This window comes from Schistocerca nitens, chromosome 6, assembly GCF_023898315.1.
Source record: "Schistocerca nitens isolate TAMUIC-IGC-003100 chromosome 6, iqSchNite1.1, whole genome shotgun sequence".
Lineage (NCBI taxonomy): Eukaryota > Metazoa > Arthropoda > Insecta > Orthoptera > Acrididae > Schistocerca > Schistocerca nitens.
The window spans coordinates 459,181,641-459,200,576 of record NC_064619.1 but is presented as its reverse complement, the minus strand read 5'-3'; positions in this window follow the sequence as shown (position 1 = coordinate 459,200,576).

The window sequence follows — 18,936 nt, the reverse complement described above, 5'->3', positions numbered from 1 at the left end:
GACCAATTAATTAGCTTACCAAATTATGAAAACACAAATTTTCCCAGTGTGACGCAATTTTTTGAGCATATGGTCCAGCAAAATCAGTATTTAAGTGAACCGTACAGTGAATCTGCACTTATACAATTATGTATCTCTAAATTACCGCGGTCATTAAGAGTGTCACTTTTAACAGGTCAGCAAAAGGAAAATATTTCAGCATTCAGGGATCTGTTACAGCTTTTAGAAGTGCAGCAATCTGATTATTCTTTTGTAAACAAAAATTTTTCGTATAATAACCAAGGTCAACAAACTTACAGCAATTATGATCAGACACGTAATTTCAACGGTAGAAGTGATAAACGCTTTAGGAATGACAACCACCAGAACTTTAATAACAGACAAAATTCTCATTATCGGTATCGTCAAAATTATCAGCAACAGGAACCATATTTTAGTAACAACAGAGGTTTTTCACAACAGCAACAAAACCAGCCGGTTAGCATACCTAACCAACAATGGAATGCACAAGGTCAACCAGGCTTTAATGTTTCGCCGCGTGAACGTATAGTCCCTGGTACAACAAATAGTAACGCACGGCAGCAAGGAAATGACTACGTACAGAGAAGACAGTATTTCAATTCCTATCGTAATGCACCGTATAGGAATGAGTATCACGATAGACGTAAAAATGACGAGCACAATTTTCAGCGTACGTTTAATAACAGTCGGTCATACCAACAGCAGAATTATCTGCAAGAACATATTCTAGTAAATGAACCCGACAGTAGGTATCATCCGGAGCGTAACACGTCTGGAAGAAATAATAGAACTGTTCAAATTGTAGAAATGTCACGACATCCTCCTGATAATAGTAACACGCCAGATAGAATTTGACTAGATACAGTACAGATCGCATCTTGCAGTAACACAAGCACTACTTTAGACACGCAGAATGTTGTTCACGAAAATGCAATTACTTTTGACGATATCAGAGACACTCTTTTGCAGGAAAGACCAGTTGTTCAGAAAATTATTTCACATCCTGTCATCGAAATTAAAATAGGTTCATCGAAATTTTCAGCAGTAATTGATTCTGGCTCACCTATGTCAGTCATTAATGAGGAAACTTTTAACGAGTGCAACAAAGAGAATACCTATCCTACATTACCATTAGGCAAAACGACAGTAAAAGGAGCAGTATCGAGTAAAGGAGTAGACGTTAAATTACAGACGCATTTATCATTTTGTATTGGAGGTCATACTTTTCACTCAAATTTTTGGATTGTTCCTTTATTGACAACAGACGTAATTTTAGGCACTAATTTTCTCGTACAACACGATGCAGTGGTTGATTTTCAAAATTCTTATTTAATGTTGAAGGATGAAAATGTACAACTTGCTTTAGATTTTCAGCACGCACTATCTGCGGAAGAACAATCAATTAACCGCACAGAAGTTATTTCCGCAACACGTAACGTAGACTGTAATCCCACATTGTTCACAGACACGTACGTACATAACTATAATACTCCAGACGAAACTGACTACGACGTAATGCAGATGATTTCCGATAAGGTTAAGCAAAGCAGTGCAAATACAGACGATGAACGAACGCAATTACACAAAATTCTTTTACAGCAAGCTCCAGTTTTCGACAACATTCCTGGTACTATGTCCGGTTTTATGTATGAATTTCAAGTGAAACAGCACGATACATTTAAAGCAAAGCATTATCCTATTCCGTATATTCACAGAGAACAGGTTAAAAAAGAGTTGCAGGATATGTTCGACCAAGGAATTATAGAACCGGCAGTTAGTCCGTACATAAACCCACTACATATTGTTAAGAAAAAAGATGGCTCACTTCGGCTTGTACTTGATTCGCGTCACATTAATGACATTATTATTAATGAAACAGATCGACCACAGACACTGGAAGAACTTCTACAAAAATTTCATGGTACTGCTATTTATTCTACATTAGATTTGAAATCGGGATTTTGGCAAATTCAGCTTCATCCGAATTGCAGAAAGTATACAGCTTTTCTCTGTTTTGGTGACTGTTATCAGTTTTGCAAATTGCCATTCGGCTTAACTATTTCTTCTGCAGCTTTTATTCGCGGTTTGAACACAATACTTCCGACAGAACTTAAAGACAGAATTACGACGTATGTAGACGACATTCTTATAGCAGAAGCTAACTGGACTGAGCACAATCTGATTCTTGAACAACTGTTGCAAACTTTTCATGCACAAGGACTCACAGTTAACCTTAGTAAATCGCATTTTGGCAAAACTTCTATAAAATTTCTTGGACACGTAATTTCAGCAGAAGGCATTGCGCCTGATCCGGAAAAACTTCAAGCTCTACGTGACATTACTGTTCCCACAACGAAGAAGCAATTACGCAGTTTTTTGGGCTTAATTAACTTTTTTCGTAAATTTATTCATCACTCTGCTTTAGATACACCTCGATTATGCCAATTAACAGGTAAAAACACTATTTGGTCATGGGATAAGCAAGCACATTCTGAATTCGTGAACCTGAAACATGCTTTGTTGAATGCTCCACTTTTATCGCACCCGGATCTTACTAGAAATTTTTCCATTGCCACCGACAGTTCCAACACCGCTTTAGGCGTACACATTTTTCAGGAAATTGAAGAAGATGGCTCTACAGTAATTAAAAACATCGCATTTGCAAGCCGCATTTTATCACCTGCTGAAAGAAATTATTCCGTCACAGAATTGGAAACGTTATGTGTTGTATGGGCTTTCACAAGATTTCGGCACTTTCTTTATGGCAGACATACCACCGTCTATACAGACCACAGAGCGATACAATTTTTACTTTCAGCTAAATTTACTCACGATAGATTAAGCAGATGGAAACTGTATTTGCAGGAATTTAATTTTACAATAGTTCACATTCCCGGCACACAAAATGTTATAGCAGACGCATTATCCCGTTCTCTCAGCAACAATCAGCAAGAAGTAGCAACCAACTTTTGCAAAGCAAATTTCAGCGTCATGTACATTCAGCAAGTTGCATTTGAAAATTTTATTTCGTCGTCATTACAGGACATAGCAAAGGAGCAAAGTAAAGACAATGTATGGAAAGAAGTTAAACACCTTTGGCACGATAAGAATAATGTTACGATTAGGAACCACTACACTGTACGCAATGACATTCTGTTTCGCCGCTCTCATCCAGACAGCAACAATTGGTTATTATGCATTCCTGACGAACTTGTTAACAAATTAATCTGGTACACTCATTTAAGCTACGCACATTACGGAGCCAGAAAATGTTTTCTTATACTGAGACAGAACTGTTATTTTGCCAACATGGAAAAACGTATACGACGAGTTTTAGCGTCATGTAAAATTTGCCAGAAAGCTAAATCAGACACAACTTCACACATTCCTCCATTATATCCCATTATACCTGTTAAATTAAGACATATGGCCGCAGTAGACATTTTTGGTCCAATTCCTAGAACTAATAGAGGTTTTTGCTACATTTTTGTCGCTGTTGAACTCACTTCAAAATTTGTTACCCTCACTCCGTTACGCAAAGCTACTGCTAAAACTGTTTCGAAAGCATTTGTAAAGCATTTTCTATTTCATGTAGGGCATGTGAAGAAAGTAATTTCTGACAATGGATCACAATTTCGTTCTGCTATATGGACACGCATGTTACGAGCTAGAAACATTTCTCCGATTTATATATCCAAGTACCACGCTTCTTCGAACCCTTGTGAACGAATAATGAAAGAAATTGGTAAACTGTGTAGAATATACTGCCACAAAAGACATGTTAATTGGGACACACACATACACTCATTCGAAGATGTAATTAATTCCATTCCAAATGAATCCACTATGCTATCTCCGTCTGTAATACTGAAAAACGTTGAACCACCAAACAAAATCAAAGAATTAGTAACATTTCCTACATCTCGTCGATTACGACACCACGAAATAATTGACATTGCGCTGAACAACATCAAACGTGCCGCAGAGCGCCGGAGAAGACAGCAAAAACAGGTTTGTAGACGCCGAGACTTTCACGTTGGACAGAAGATATTAGTACGTACACACTATTTATCCAGCAAATTAAAAGGTAAGTGCAGTAAATTTGAACTTCTGTACGCAGGTCCATATCGGATTCGCAGCATTCCTCACCCTAATGTTGTACACGTCGAAACTCTGAGAACCAGGAAATCGAAAGGCAACCACCATTGGTCAAACATAAAACTCTTTATTGAGTGAACATACTTTATGATTTATCACGCCGTAATGCTATTTGCTAATTTTTATGAATATTCTGCAATTATATTCACATGACTACTTATTGATGATTATCGTATTTTTTCTTGGCAAGTGCCCGGCAAGGTAAGGTTAGCAGGTCGCTCTTCTTGTCGTTACACATCAGACCGTGCATATTTTCCAGATGAACTTACACATTTTTATGACCACTTATGCAATTATATTTATATGACTACTTATTGATGATTATCGTATTTTTTCTTGGCAAGTGCCCGGCAAGGTAAGGTTAGCAGGTCGCTCTTCTTGTCGTTACACACAAGACCGTGCATATTTTCCAGATGAACTTACGCATTTTATGAATAATTATGCAATTCTCTGTAATGACGCATTAATTTTATCAAATTGTCTCTCCATTGAAGTCTTTAATTATCGCTTCTATTAACTACACCATATACAAGCTGAGCACAACGAATGTCACATTTTGTCTTTCTTATGTATGTACGATTGTTCTCATGTTTTGTTTGTATGCACTGTGAACTAGTTAAGGTATAACACACACCATTTGACTTTGACATTTTGCCCTATGATATCTCAACATCGTGACTGTTTTACATTTTCCTTTTTTTTGCTGCTGCATTATGATATTGTCTGTACACTTTTTGCCTTTAAACACTGTCTATGCCTTTGACATATTACGTTTTCTGTCATGTTATGATGTATGCTTAATTTTGTCACCATTAACCAGTCATTATTTAATGGGTATCTGATTTAAATGCAAGACATTAATCTTTGTTCATCAATTTCAGAAAGAAATGATGCTTAAAGGAAATACATTAAACAGAAATGGGAATTTCACCTACGGAATAAACGAAAGAAGATGCAATAACCTTATGAGGAAGAGTAAATGGATTAGGATTAACAAGCATTAACAAGAATATACTATACACATCGCAGAATAGCAGTCTTAACTAATTTTTTCTTTCAGAATACGAAGCGATTGATGCAAGCTGTCAGACAGAACTACACATCTTAGTTTTAAGTGATGTAATATGCTAGGTATAAGGAATAGTTACGTGATGAATAATGAAGTGATTTTTTTTGCAGATGATAATGAATGCTGATGATGAATAATGATGAAGAATATAATAATATGGATAATGAAGTTTTTCTTTACAGGTGATGATAATAATGAGGTTATGATAATATGGATAATGAAGTTTTTCTTTACAGATGAGGATAATGTTGAAGTTATGTATTTATGCTATGTAGTTATTTAAGTATTTGTTGCAGTTTGCTTTGACAGCAGGTGTTATATTGCATAGTAGGATGACTGAAGATTTTGGAAAGGACAGCTATGGAACACATTTTTTATACACATTTCACTACCTGTTAATTCGAAGTTCACTACTTTTCAGCATAGTCTGCGTTTCTTCTTTCAGCTCAATAATCCATTTTGTATTTTTTTCAGGAGAAGCTTTTTAAGATACTTACTAAACTTGTTACCTATTATACCTGTTCTAGTACTTGCATTTTTTTTACCCACTTGTGTCTATCATTTATAAATGTGATAACCTTGCTACAGCTGACTCATGACGAATGACGTTACACAATCTTTTCATTTATAGGAACAACCTAGAAGCAATTTTTTCTCTTATTTCTTCTTGCTTTCCCTTATAATTACCCAAAGCAATGCATTGCTAGCAGAAAAAACAAAATGTATTAACAGTCCCAGATAATGTCACTAGTTTATGATAATTCTGAATAATACTGATCAGCTCTGAATAGTATGTCACTTGAATAATGACTTCTTAATGATACCAAAACATAATTGCCACTATCTATTGTAATGAGAGTACTTATTATGCCCATGCTTATTAATGCTATTAACTGATTTTTTTAATAATGATTTCTTAATGATATGAATAATACTGAATGATGACTAATGTTTTATACTATTCAATACTTGCTGGCCACTGAGTGCCCATAATTAATGTAATTACTTATTATGCCCATGATTATTAATGCTATGACTGTAATTAACTGATTTTTTTAATAATGATTTCTTAATGATATGAATAATACTGAATGAGGACTAATGTTTTATACTATTCAATACTTGCTGGCCACTGAGTGCCCATAATTAATGTAATTACTTATTATGCCCATGATTATTAATGCTATGACTGTAATTAACTGATTTTTTTTAATAATGATTTCTTAATGATATGAATAATACTGAATGATGAATAATGTTTTATACTATTCAATACTTGCTGGCCACTGAGTGCCCATAATTAATGTAATTACTTATAATGCCCATGCTTATTAATGCTATGATTGTAATTAACATTTTTCTAATGATGATTTCTTAATGATATGAATAATACTGAATGATGAATAATGTTTTATACTATTCAATACTTGCTGGCCACTGAGTGCCTATAATTAAGACTTTTTATGAACATGTTCTGTAATATTAAAATACATGGTACAGAAATGTTCAATGAGTAGAGTATGGATACCGCAAACTACTTATGTAATCACTAATCAAGACTTGTGTGTTAGTTAATGTCCTTCACCTTCTGACCTAACTACCTGAAATTATTGTAACATCCATTTGTCTTGTCCATCCTCATTATCATGGAGCACTATATTTGGTTTTTGCACTAATTCTACGTTGGTGTGCCTCTTAAGAGCGTGGTGTTGACACGACATGCTGTCCACCACCTTAAGCGATGAAGATGTTATTATGGTCCCACTATTTGGTGTACCTGGCATACTGCCAAATGATAGCATGGAATATTACTACGACGTTTCAGTGTCTTGATACGCTGATAAATACTTCTGGGAACGGAACTGCAGATTGTATCACTTAGTGTTGTGACCCTGTGGAAAGATATGGACTTTCAGTGCAGCTGTGTGCAAACTAAAGTGCTACAACCATGATGCAATCCTTTCCTTTCCTATCCTAATAGTGAAAATCATTTTTAACTAACACCATTTATGTTCATGGCCTATACATTTTTTTTTCGATTTGTGGAACTCCAGTGCGAGTACACTTATGTCACCTGTCGACATGATTTTTTTGCCATTATACTAAAGACATTTTTCGATTTGTTCTGAAGTGCAGTATGTGTGCACTCTTGTCATCTATATTGTATATACTTTTTGTGATTTGATGATTTTTCTACCCTTGCGTTTATTTGTTATAAAAATGTTCAAAAATTTTTCAGTGCATGTGCACTTATGTGAATATGTTTTCAACTGAACTTCAGTGCCTGTGCACTCTTCTCAATTTTCGATATGATTTGTGTTCATTCTGCATACTTTTATGATTTATGTCATTTGTTACTCGTTGTATATACATTTCGTCTTTTGCTGATATGTTCTCCACTGCAGTGCATGTGCACTCATGTCCCTTGTCAACATGATTTTGTTCAGAACATGCTACAGAATCTTACAGTGCGTATGCACTTTGTTATCTGTCAAATAATTTGTATATACATTTTTCTGATATGTTTTGTACTCACATTTTGTACTATAAGGGAATATTTTGTAAATTGTAAAAGTTAATTAGTTGAAAAAAATTTCTTGCGATGGCAAGTCCACATGACTCACCATCGCTGCCAAATTTTTTGCCCCCAGTGGAGGGTTATGAAACACGTATGTTGTGTAGCGGCGATGGTGAGGCATGGTAAGAATCTCTGACCAGAGGCAGTAGCGCGAGAGTTCAGTTCTGTTGCGAGCCAGTTGCGAGTAGCGCGTCGGAGATGACGCAGTCGGGGTCTAGATGAGAGAGAGTTCAGTTGTGCGTGAGCAGTCGGCGGGCGTCGGCACCGCAATGGTCGAGATACAGGACAAGGTATATTGTTAAGCAGCATTGCGATCAGCTAATGGTGTTAATTAAGTGTAATTTCTGTAAGAATCGCCCCCAATAATAATTTTGATTTAAAAGCAATTTTTTAACAAAGAATCATTCGATTTCCTTCCATTTCCTTTAAACAAAAAATTTTCAATTAACTCCAAAAAAAAAAATTTAGATATTGCGATGCATCTGCTGCAAGCTGTGGCGCAGAATAAGAGCAGAATTTTGACATGCAGTTTTACTAAGGTAAGAAATTAATTCTGATTTTTGCACAGGGCCAAGACCGACATTTCGGTTTAATTGACTTTGATTAACAGTGTACTTTCATTGTCATGGGATTATCTTTCATTACTTTATGGGAGCTTATACTTGGGTCAGATTGCTAATTATTATTTAATTGTCTTTGTCACTAATATTTTTGCGGGAAGGTTACGCTTGGCTCCATTTCTATTAAGTATTGTCATTCGAATTTGTTGTGGGGAGGTTACAAACTGTATTTTTGAGGAGAAAAAGTACAGTATGAGAGGTATAATGAAAACTAAATTAAATAAGTATTGTTTCGGACAAGCATTGATCCCTAAATACTCGTATGCTACGATAAAAATTGGTAATAATCCTACATCTGCCAGGTCTGTGAAGCAATAATGCGAATTTTGTCGCCTACTACTGGAATAAACTAAACATAGAAGTGAAAGGCTGTTATTAATAACAAACCATTTAAGCAATAACCTAAATGAGATAGCATGATAAAGCCGTCCAAGTTTCCATACTTTTTAATAAAAGCAACATAGTTTATAAGATGAGCAGGGAGTACTTGAAAGGACATAGGAAGATTTTTATTTGCAAAGATATTGCTGAACAAAATCGTGACTGAGGCGAAATAAAATAAATCACTTCGCAAATATATTTACGAACATTATTAAAATTACCATGACAAAAGATAGACCGTGTCAAGCAAGAGGTTTAATGTCTGCGTAGTTTCGGAAGTAGATTTCAACACATATTACTACCAAGGAAGCAAAGAGTGCTTGCAACAAAGGATACCGAGCACACGTCAACAACTGGATACAGCACTGGATGTCACCAGCACTTTAATAAAGGGAAGTTATGAAAGTTTAAGGATATGAAATGCATAGAACTAAAAATCTAAGTAATAATATAGAACAGAATATATGTATAATCACTAAGGCAGTTCCACTGCTATCATCCGATATGTGGAAAGGAGAAGTTTTTTAATGACCTCGACATCAAAGAAGTTAAAAAGAATCGAGCCGCTAAATTTCAGGATGCCACTAAAGACATAATTATTAAGAGTGATTTTCTGTTCAATGAAGATAGAGACTTGAAGAAAATCAGCATGACGAAGCAGGCCATTCCAGCAGCAACAGCACAAATTACGTTGGCGGAAATAAACCATCCAAAAAGATCCATCATAGATACAAAACAATTATTTGATAAAAAAGAAATAATGATGTAATTGCGTAATAATGAAATTAATAAAGAACAAATCAAAGGAAGTAAAAGACCCTGTACTCTCTGGAGATCATTCAGTGAGAAAATTGTTATGAATATGCACATAATTTATATATGTTATATACTCATATTTTCAGTAGACTCCACATATGTTTTGAATACGTGTGCTTATGTACTTATCTCGTTCACTATCAGTATTGTATATGTTACCGTTAACCTGTTGCGCAGATACAAATATATACTGAAATTATAATAACCGATTTAGCGTGTGTTATATGTTTAACGCAAGTGTTGCTTGAAGATGTTTTATTTGTCCAACGTAAATATCACTTTCAATCGGTGTAGGTGTCAGTTACTGAATAAGATGAAATTTAAATGGTTTTTGAAACCATATATAGCAGAGCTACGATGTGTTTCTGTAGATTATTATGTGAAACGCTAGCCTATGACCCGCATGACGAAAGCACATCAGGATCTAATGCACTCATGTACCTAAATTTGTCTGCTAGAAAGACGCCAAATTTGGTCTCGTTCTCAGGCCAGTTAAAAGTAAAAGTGTGGTAAATCTCACCAGTTGTTGATCAGACTCATTAAAAGTTATATGATCATAAAATTATGTGTCAAATATCTGAAATGTGGGTTTCTCTGAGTGTAGCATATTAACAGTGAACGCTTCAGTTTTTATGTTCACAGCTATACGAGGCGATCCATTGCAGTACGCTTACATAGTCGAAACTGTCGTAGAATTTTACCGATTAGTACATGGGAATATCGTATGCAGTTTTATCCCAAATATGCAGCACTGTAAAATATACACTCGAAAAGAATTTTTTGAGGCACACTCTAGAACTGCACCACTTCGAGTGAAATAAATAGTTCTGCAGGTATTCAGTACCGCTGCTACTTATTAATACTATAATTTATCCTTACTCCTAATCACGTATCTTTTTCTCCAGGTTTCGATAAAGCTTTCTAGACATATTGTTAATGGAAATGAATCTTTCCATCTGAAATTTTGATGGTGCAGTAGAACATATGCGTAACGATTACTAATATTTTTCATCGACAAAATGCGTAGTCAGTTGTAAGTGGATTACATCTATTTCTGTAGAATATACTTTTCTCAGAGATACTTTAGTATGAAAGTTTGAGAGCACATCGACAATTGCTATATCTTTTTTAAATGATTTCCTGCTATGTAAGACACGGATTGTGGATGAGGATACTGCATGTAATAATTCGACAATACAAAAATGGTTTCTGTATATGTAGCCGCAATTACGTGCACGGTTGTTTCAGGCCTAGGAATGTTGTTTTATAATGTAAGCTCCTCAGCACTGCCACCAAATCCTAGTAACATTTAGCATGACAACATGAAGTGTACACAACGCAGTGACAAAAACCACACCAAATATTCTATGAACATATCGGCCATTATTTATCAATGGTGGTTTCAAGTCGAGGTACTTTCAGCGATAGCTACACTGCCGGAGAAAAAATAGTACACATAGAAATACGACGTTCATTTTGATAAGATGACTGCATATGATAGCCAAGGGATAGTAGATGTACTGATACTGGTTTCAGCGTCGCCTGCCAATAGATGGCGTAGTGGCATAACTACAAGAGCGCTAGGGATTGCTCACAACCCAGACGGCTCAGTGTGGTGCAGACGTGTGAAGGAAGCAGATAACCATGCCACGGAGACTCTCTTGTGCATCACACAGCCAACTAAGGGAGTTTGAAAGTAAATTCGTGGCTTTCCGAGTGGCGGTATGGTCCTTTCGGATATTTACGACACATGTTGGGACGTACTGCATCAGTCGCGTAACTATGCCGGTAATGGTGACGTGAAGATTTTCATACCTGTAGACGAGTTTCTGGACGTCCACGCAGCACAGACGCCTGCCAGGATCGCCGTATTGGAAGGATAGTAGTAGCAGGTCGTGCAGCTACCACAGCCCTGACAAGAAGGCTCGTGAGCTCAGACATGTAAGTACGAACTGCTGCCAACCGGTTATTAATAGTGGGACTAATGGCATTTATTTATTTATTTACTTATTTACATGTCAAGTTCCGTAGGACCAAATTGAGGAGAAAATCTCCAAGGTCATGGAACGTGTCACCACATGAACTTACAACATAAAAGTAATAACAGATAAAAATAAATGTTCATGAACCTGAAAGAAAATCAGTCCATAAGTTTAAGCAAACGCTATCAGCATTACAATGAGAATCAGCTTAATTTTTCAAGGAACTCCTCGACAGAGTAGAAGGAGTGACCCATGAGGAAACTCTTCAGTTTCGATTTGAAAGCGCGTGGATTACTGCAAAGATTTTTGAATTCGAGTGGCAGCTTATTGAGAATGGATGCAACAGTATACTGCACACCTTTTTGCACAAGAGTTAAGGAAGTCCTGTCCAAATGGAGGTTTGATTTCTGCGGAGTATTAACCGAGTGAAAGCTGCTTATTGTTGGAAATAAACTAATATTGGTAGCAAGAAACGACAATAAGTAATACACATATTGAGAGGCCAATGTCAAAATACCCAGACTCGTGAACAGAGGTCGACAAGAGGTTCGTGAAATCACACCACTTATTGCCAGAACCGCCCGTTTCTGAGCCAAAAATATCCTTCTAGAATGGGAAGAGTTACCCCAAAACATAATACCATACGACAGAAGTGAATGAAAATATGCAAAGTAGACTAATTTACGTGTCGAAGTATCACTCACTTTCGATACCGTTCGAATAGTGAAAATGGCAGTATTAAGTCTTTGAACAAGATCCTGAACGTGGGCTTTCCACGACAGCTTACTATCTATCTGAACACCTATGAATTTGAACTGTTCATTTTCACTAATCATATGCCCGTTCTGTGAGATTAAAACGTCGGGTTTTGTTGAATTGTGTGTTAGAAACTGTAAAAACTGAGTCTTACTGTGATTTAATGTTAGTTTATTTTCTACAAGCCATGAACTGAGGTAATGTACTGCACTACTTGAGACCGAGTCAATGTTGCACACAACATCCTTTACTACCAAGCTAGTGTCATCAGCAAACAGAAATATTTTAGAGTTACCTATAATACTAGAGGACATATCATTTATATAAATAAGGAACAGGAGCGGCCCCAACACTGATCCCTGGGGCACCCCCCACTTGACAGTACCCCACTCAGATCCCACATCACAACCGTTATCAAAATTATGAATAATAACCTTTTGCTGCCTGTTGCTAAAGTAAGAGGTGAACCAATTGTGAGCTACTCCCTTATTCCGTAATGTTCCATCTTCTGGAGCAATATTGTGAGATCAACACAGCGAAATGCCTTTGTTAAATCAAAAAATACGCCAAGCGTTCGAAACTTTTTGTTTAGCCCATCCAGTACCTCATAGAGAAAAGGTAATATAGCATTTTCAGTTGTCAAACGACTTCTAATGCCGAACTGTACATTTGATAGCAAATCGTGTGATATAAAATGATCAATTAACCTTACATACACAGCCTTTTCGAGAACTTTTTCAAACACTGATGGCATAGAAATAGGTCTAAAATTATCTACATTATCCCTTTCTCCCTTTTTATAAAGCGGCTTTACTACTGAGTACTTTAATCGCTTAGGAAACTGACCATTCCTAAAGAAAAATTACAGATATGGCTAAATACTGGGCTAACATGTACAGCACAGCACTTTAATATTCTACTAGACACTCCATCATAACCATGAGAGTCCTTAGTCTTCAGTGATTTTATTATTGACTCAATCTCCCTCTTGTCTGTATCACAGATGGGTATTTCAGACGTCAATCGCGGAAAGGCATTTGGTAAGAAATTTATATGATTTCCTGTAGAAACTAAATTTTTATTTAATTCACCAGCAATTCTCAGAAAATGGTTGTTAAATACTGTACATATATCTGATTTATCAGCAACAGAAATACTATTACTGCGAACTGACTTTATATCATCAACAGTGTGCTGCTGACCAGACACTTCCTTCACAACTGACCATATGGCTTTAATTTTATCCTGTGAATTAGCTATTCTATTTGCATACCACATACTTTTTGCCTTGCTAATAACATTTTTAAGCACCTTACAATACTGTTTGTAATGGGCAACCGTAGCTTGATTGTGACTACTTTTAACATTTTGATATAATTCCCGCTTTGTTCTACATGATATCCTTATCCCACTAGTCAGCCAACCGGGCTGTCCACTACTGCTACTACCCCGTTTAGAATGTTCTAATGGAAAGCAACTCTCAAAGAGCATGAGAAATGTGTTATGGAAAGCATTGTATTTATCATCTATATTATCGGCACTATAAACATCTTGCCACTCTTGTTCCTTGACAAGTTTTTAAAAACTCTCTATTGCTGTTGCATTAACTTTCCTATGTAGTTTGTAATTAAATACAACATTGGTTAGAGTACAAAAACCTTTTAGTGTTAAAATTTGTGCATCATGTTCTGAAAGGCCTTTCACCCTTTTACTAACAGAATGCCCATCTAGTAATGAAGAATGAATAAAAATATTGTCTATGACTGTGTACCTGTTCCCTTGCACCCTATTTGGAAAATACACAGTTTGCATTAGATAATATGAATTTAGGAGATCTACCAACATTCTTTTTCTTGCACAATCATGTACAAAATTAATATTGAAGTCACCACATAGAACTACTTTCTGGTACTTCCTACAAAGTGAATCAAGAACCCTCTCTAGCTTAAGCAAAAATGCTCTGAAGTCTGAGTTAGGGGACCTATAAACAACAGCAATTAGAAGTTTAGTTTCACTAAATTCAACTAATGCTGCACAACTTTCAAATATCTGTTCAGTACAGTGTCGTGATACGTCTATGGTCTCAAATGAAATACTGTTTTTTTACGTACAGAGCCACTCCCCCACCCCGCAAGGAACTCCTTGAGAAACAGCCAGCTAATCTGTAGCCTGGTAAAGGAAGCCTCTAAATTATCAAATTATTGAAGTGGTGCTCAGATATACCAAGAATTTCAGAGTTAGCATCTATTAGCAGTTCACTAACTTTATCTCTAATACCTCTTATATTTTGATGAAATATGCTAATTCCTTCTCTACTTGGAAACATTACATCCTCTGGGGGTGAGCCCTTAGTTAGAGGCACTTCCTTTAAGCAGGTATACCTATCAGCTGACTTCAGTCTAAAAAAGTGCAGCTCTAACACCAACTACTATAGGAATTTTTCCATGAGTGATACCACCACCACCACCCGCTACACTGTCACCTATAAGCTTAGCCAGCCTCCCCTTCCCATACCTATTGAGGTGCAGGCCATGCCTAGTGAAACGTCATCTACTGACAGACCCAACTGGCACCACTGAGATGTGATCCATGCCCTCCGCCATCAGTGCCCTCCCCAGCCCCACATTAACGCGCCAAACAGCCGCATTAAGGTGAGGCCGATCATGACGCTGAAACAGTTGCACGAAATGCACATTAGTGCCACCAGTTTGAGTAGGTATCTTAACCAAGTCACCACTGACGTCATATTCCCCGCCCCTATCGCGACTGTTCCCTGCTCCACCCACTCCCATCACTACCTGATCCTCTTTCGTAAAATTCTTACATAACTGCCCTATGCTTTCAGTCACCTGAGCCAATCCTGCACTAGGCTTCACAACGCTGTTGACCTGGTACTCACTCCCCAACACTTCCTGCAACTGCTGGCCCACACCTCTACCGTGGCAACTACCTAGCAGCAGAACCTTCTTTCTGCTAGACTTTGCAACTAACTTAGGCCTCCTAATTGCTGAGGACTGCTGCAAGTTACCTATATCTACCGCTACACGAGGCTCCTCTCCACTCAACTTGGGGGACTGATGACCTTAGCTGTTTAGTCCCCCTTAAACATCCCACCAACCACCATCCACTCAACTCTGACAGTTGGTCGTATCTATTGCATGTATGCAAAGTGAAATTGTCTGAATACCTCCTCTTCCTAGCTACCTTCTTGCCAACTGCCAGTTCCCATTCCCCACCACCCTTCACCCTCCTCATCCTATCTATTTCCTCCTTTGCGCATTGTAACTGCACCTGAAGGGCACAGATCTTGCTCTCCTGCTCCTCTATTAACTTGTTTCTACTACAGATTCAACATTCCCAGGAGAGGATCTCCCTAAAATGACCACTGGCTTCCCCACTGCATTCCCCCCAATGAAAATACTTTGAACAAATCCCACACCGTAATCCACTACTCACAAACCTACGACAGAGCCCACACTTTTCACTCATGGTAAAAATTTTACAGTTACTCAAAAAAACTATGTCTACGTTACCAAAGTTAGTTACACCAGTAGAACTATTTATGAACTAACAATAATGGTCTCGAAATTCTCTGCCTACGAAGAAAGCAGCTAATTGTATTAATACTACTACAGCACAGCCGATACCAATACCACCAAAACTTCACAAAATTATTAGCTAAAACCAAAAAATTAAAACGACCACTGCAACACTAAGCGAAGTTAAAACACTAAATGAAAATTTTACTGAAATATTTCACTAGAAAGAATAATAAACGTCAGTTGAAAACTAAAGCACGAAATTTACTAACGACCTCAACACACTGAAAACTATAAAACACAGCGAGTGAACGATTACAAAAGTTTATTAAGTCGTTATTTCGCCACAAACGGCACGCAACACCGCTGAAATCTATTAAATTTAATAACTGTATTACAGAGCACAAATAAGTTTGTCAGTACTTAGCTTATATCCGCTACAGCTGCAGTGCACGCCGCAAAATGTAAACACACTACTGATGCACGAGGCTTAGACAAACGACGAAAGAAGACTCACAAAATGTACACTTCTACTCCGTCTCCCTCTCACGCCACTGCATAGACATGCACAGCTCGACTAGCACCGTTAGAGGATCGCTTGTAAGATGAAATGGCGCACCATGGTCTTCAGCGATGAAAATAGATTGAGTGCACGCAAAAGATGGTCGTTTGTGCGTATGACGTAGACCTGGTGAGAGCTGTGTCGTGGTCCTCTTATGGTCTAGGATGCGGTAATTTACATCTGTCGTCCATCTTCAGTGTTTCTGGAAGGGACGGTAATCAGCGCTTGGTATGTGCATAAGGCTGTTTGACAAGTTCTTTCCCGTTTTGCAACAGGGAGGTGAAGTGTTGTTCCAACTGTCCGTGAAATTCAACGTGCTCCGCAAGACATGCAGTTACTTCCCTCGCCAAATGTATTCCGGACTTGTCTCTAATCGAACACGTGTGGCTTATGATGGGACGAGAAACGACTCGTGCGACTCGTCAACCAGTAACTCTTACGGACTATGTGATCAGGTCTAGCAGGCGTGGCATAACGTATCCGAGGACAGACTTCACCTGTTGTACAATCGACTGGATGCCAGAGTCAGCCCGTGGAGGCTACACCACGTACTAATACGGATATTTCAGCTTGCGTCGATACGTGGTACCTTAGAACCACTTGTGCTACTGATCTGTACATGTAATCATTTCATGTACACTGTTGCAACAATAAATCTCGAGTGAAATGGAAACGTCTAAAAAGGTTTTCTTTTCCCGCAGTGTAGTTCATAATACAAGAGGTTTTAATCAAGGTATTTTTAGGTCTTTATTCCAAACAAAATACAATAATCATACATAATAACCCATACCTAGGGTAATTGGTGGGTCTTATAATTATTAAATTAACTGTTGCAGCTACATACTTTCTTAAGTGGCTACTACTATGGGCATGTTCAACTATTCTACTCTACAAGTATAAAAAAAATGTAATTTCTGTAGCGTTACTGGTGTGCCAGGAGACCTTATAAACCTACTGTTGCTGGCCTGCCCACCGAGCTAATCCGAGTGGGCGTGCACCCCGCACTGGGCTGTCCCAAGTTACTTTAACTCACTGCAGTCCCTATGATGTTAGTGGTTGCTAATTGGTATCTACACTCTATTCAAAAATTACTGAAACCTAATAACTATTATATAAGTGTTGTTGTCGGATTGATGTTGTTGACAAACCTGCCTCCCTAATCCAGGAGCGCGGCGGATCTTGATCGTAACGGCGATCGACCATTCCGCGCCCGGTGATACTGAGCAGGTGCATCTCAGCCTTGGGCGGTTCTTTTCATTCAGCGACCATTGTGCTCACTTACAAACTCCCTCAGATTCTTCTGTGATACCTCGTTTGGCAAGCTGTTAAGTATCTGAAAGGTACCGTCGCGTCTTAGTAGGGAAAAGATGTCACGGTTGGGTAGTTGTTGCCTTAGTTGCCACTTCGTTGTATTTCAGGCACTCTTAGATCACGTGTTCAAGAGTGCCTTCTTCAGTGCCACAGTCACACGCGGGTGTAGCCCGTTTCCCACAGAGACATAAATAAGTCGGATATGGTCCATATCCTGGAAGGAATTGCAGCAGACCCTGCTTGGCTCAAAGTACTCCTTCTGCAATCTTTCTGTAACGTCAGGAAAACGCTGAAAAACCTTCCGCCCTATTCCTCATTTTCCCAAGACTCTTGCCATAACTGCAACAGCTTGCGGATATGAAATGAATTAACTATTAGTCTTCAGAAGTAATTATAATCTCATCAATTGGACGAATTCGCAAAAGAATGTTAACTCCAACTCACTCTTGTAAACGGTAGTAATGAAGTCAGTTCAGTATGAACATAGGCGTGTCTGGTAGTATAACGGTAAAGCATGTGTCTCGAAACTGACAGAACAGCGTTATAGTATCCCAGTCGTACCAAAGACTATGTCATGTTGTCTGTAATCTAATCATCATCTGTTTGTGACAAAGATTTTCCAGAAACGACATATGGGTCGTGTTCACGTTGATCTCTAAGTCCCCATTCCCGGGTTGGATAACTGGGGTAGGTTAGGGACACTTAGGGACACACAGGTCGCCGAAGTGGCATCCAGTTGAAAGACTTGGGGCAGGTCAGTAACCCACAGGATATTATTATTGTTGTTGATGAAGAAGCTAAGCAGTACAGTCACCGTGCTGTAGTGGTTACGGTACTAGACTTTTGCATGGAGGGTCGTGAGTTCAAAACTCACCTGAACTGTAAAACTGGTTTCAGCGTCGTCCGTCAACATGTGGCATAGTGGAATAGCTACAAGAGCTATATCAGGAATCAATGTACTGGTATGTTCTGTAACTGTGTGTATACCGTATGTATTCTGGCCGGAGGCAGTTCGTTCCGCGCTCTTGTATGTGCAAGTGCTGAATAAACCTTCGCTAAGTCAAGTTCATCATTCATCTAATTACACCTTCTTCTACGTGACATTATTCTGGTGGAGGCGCCAGGTATTGGAACTTGTGATAT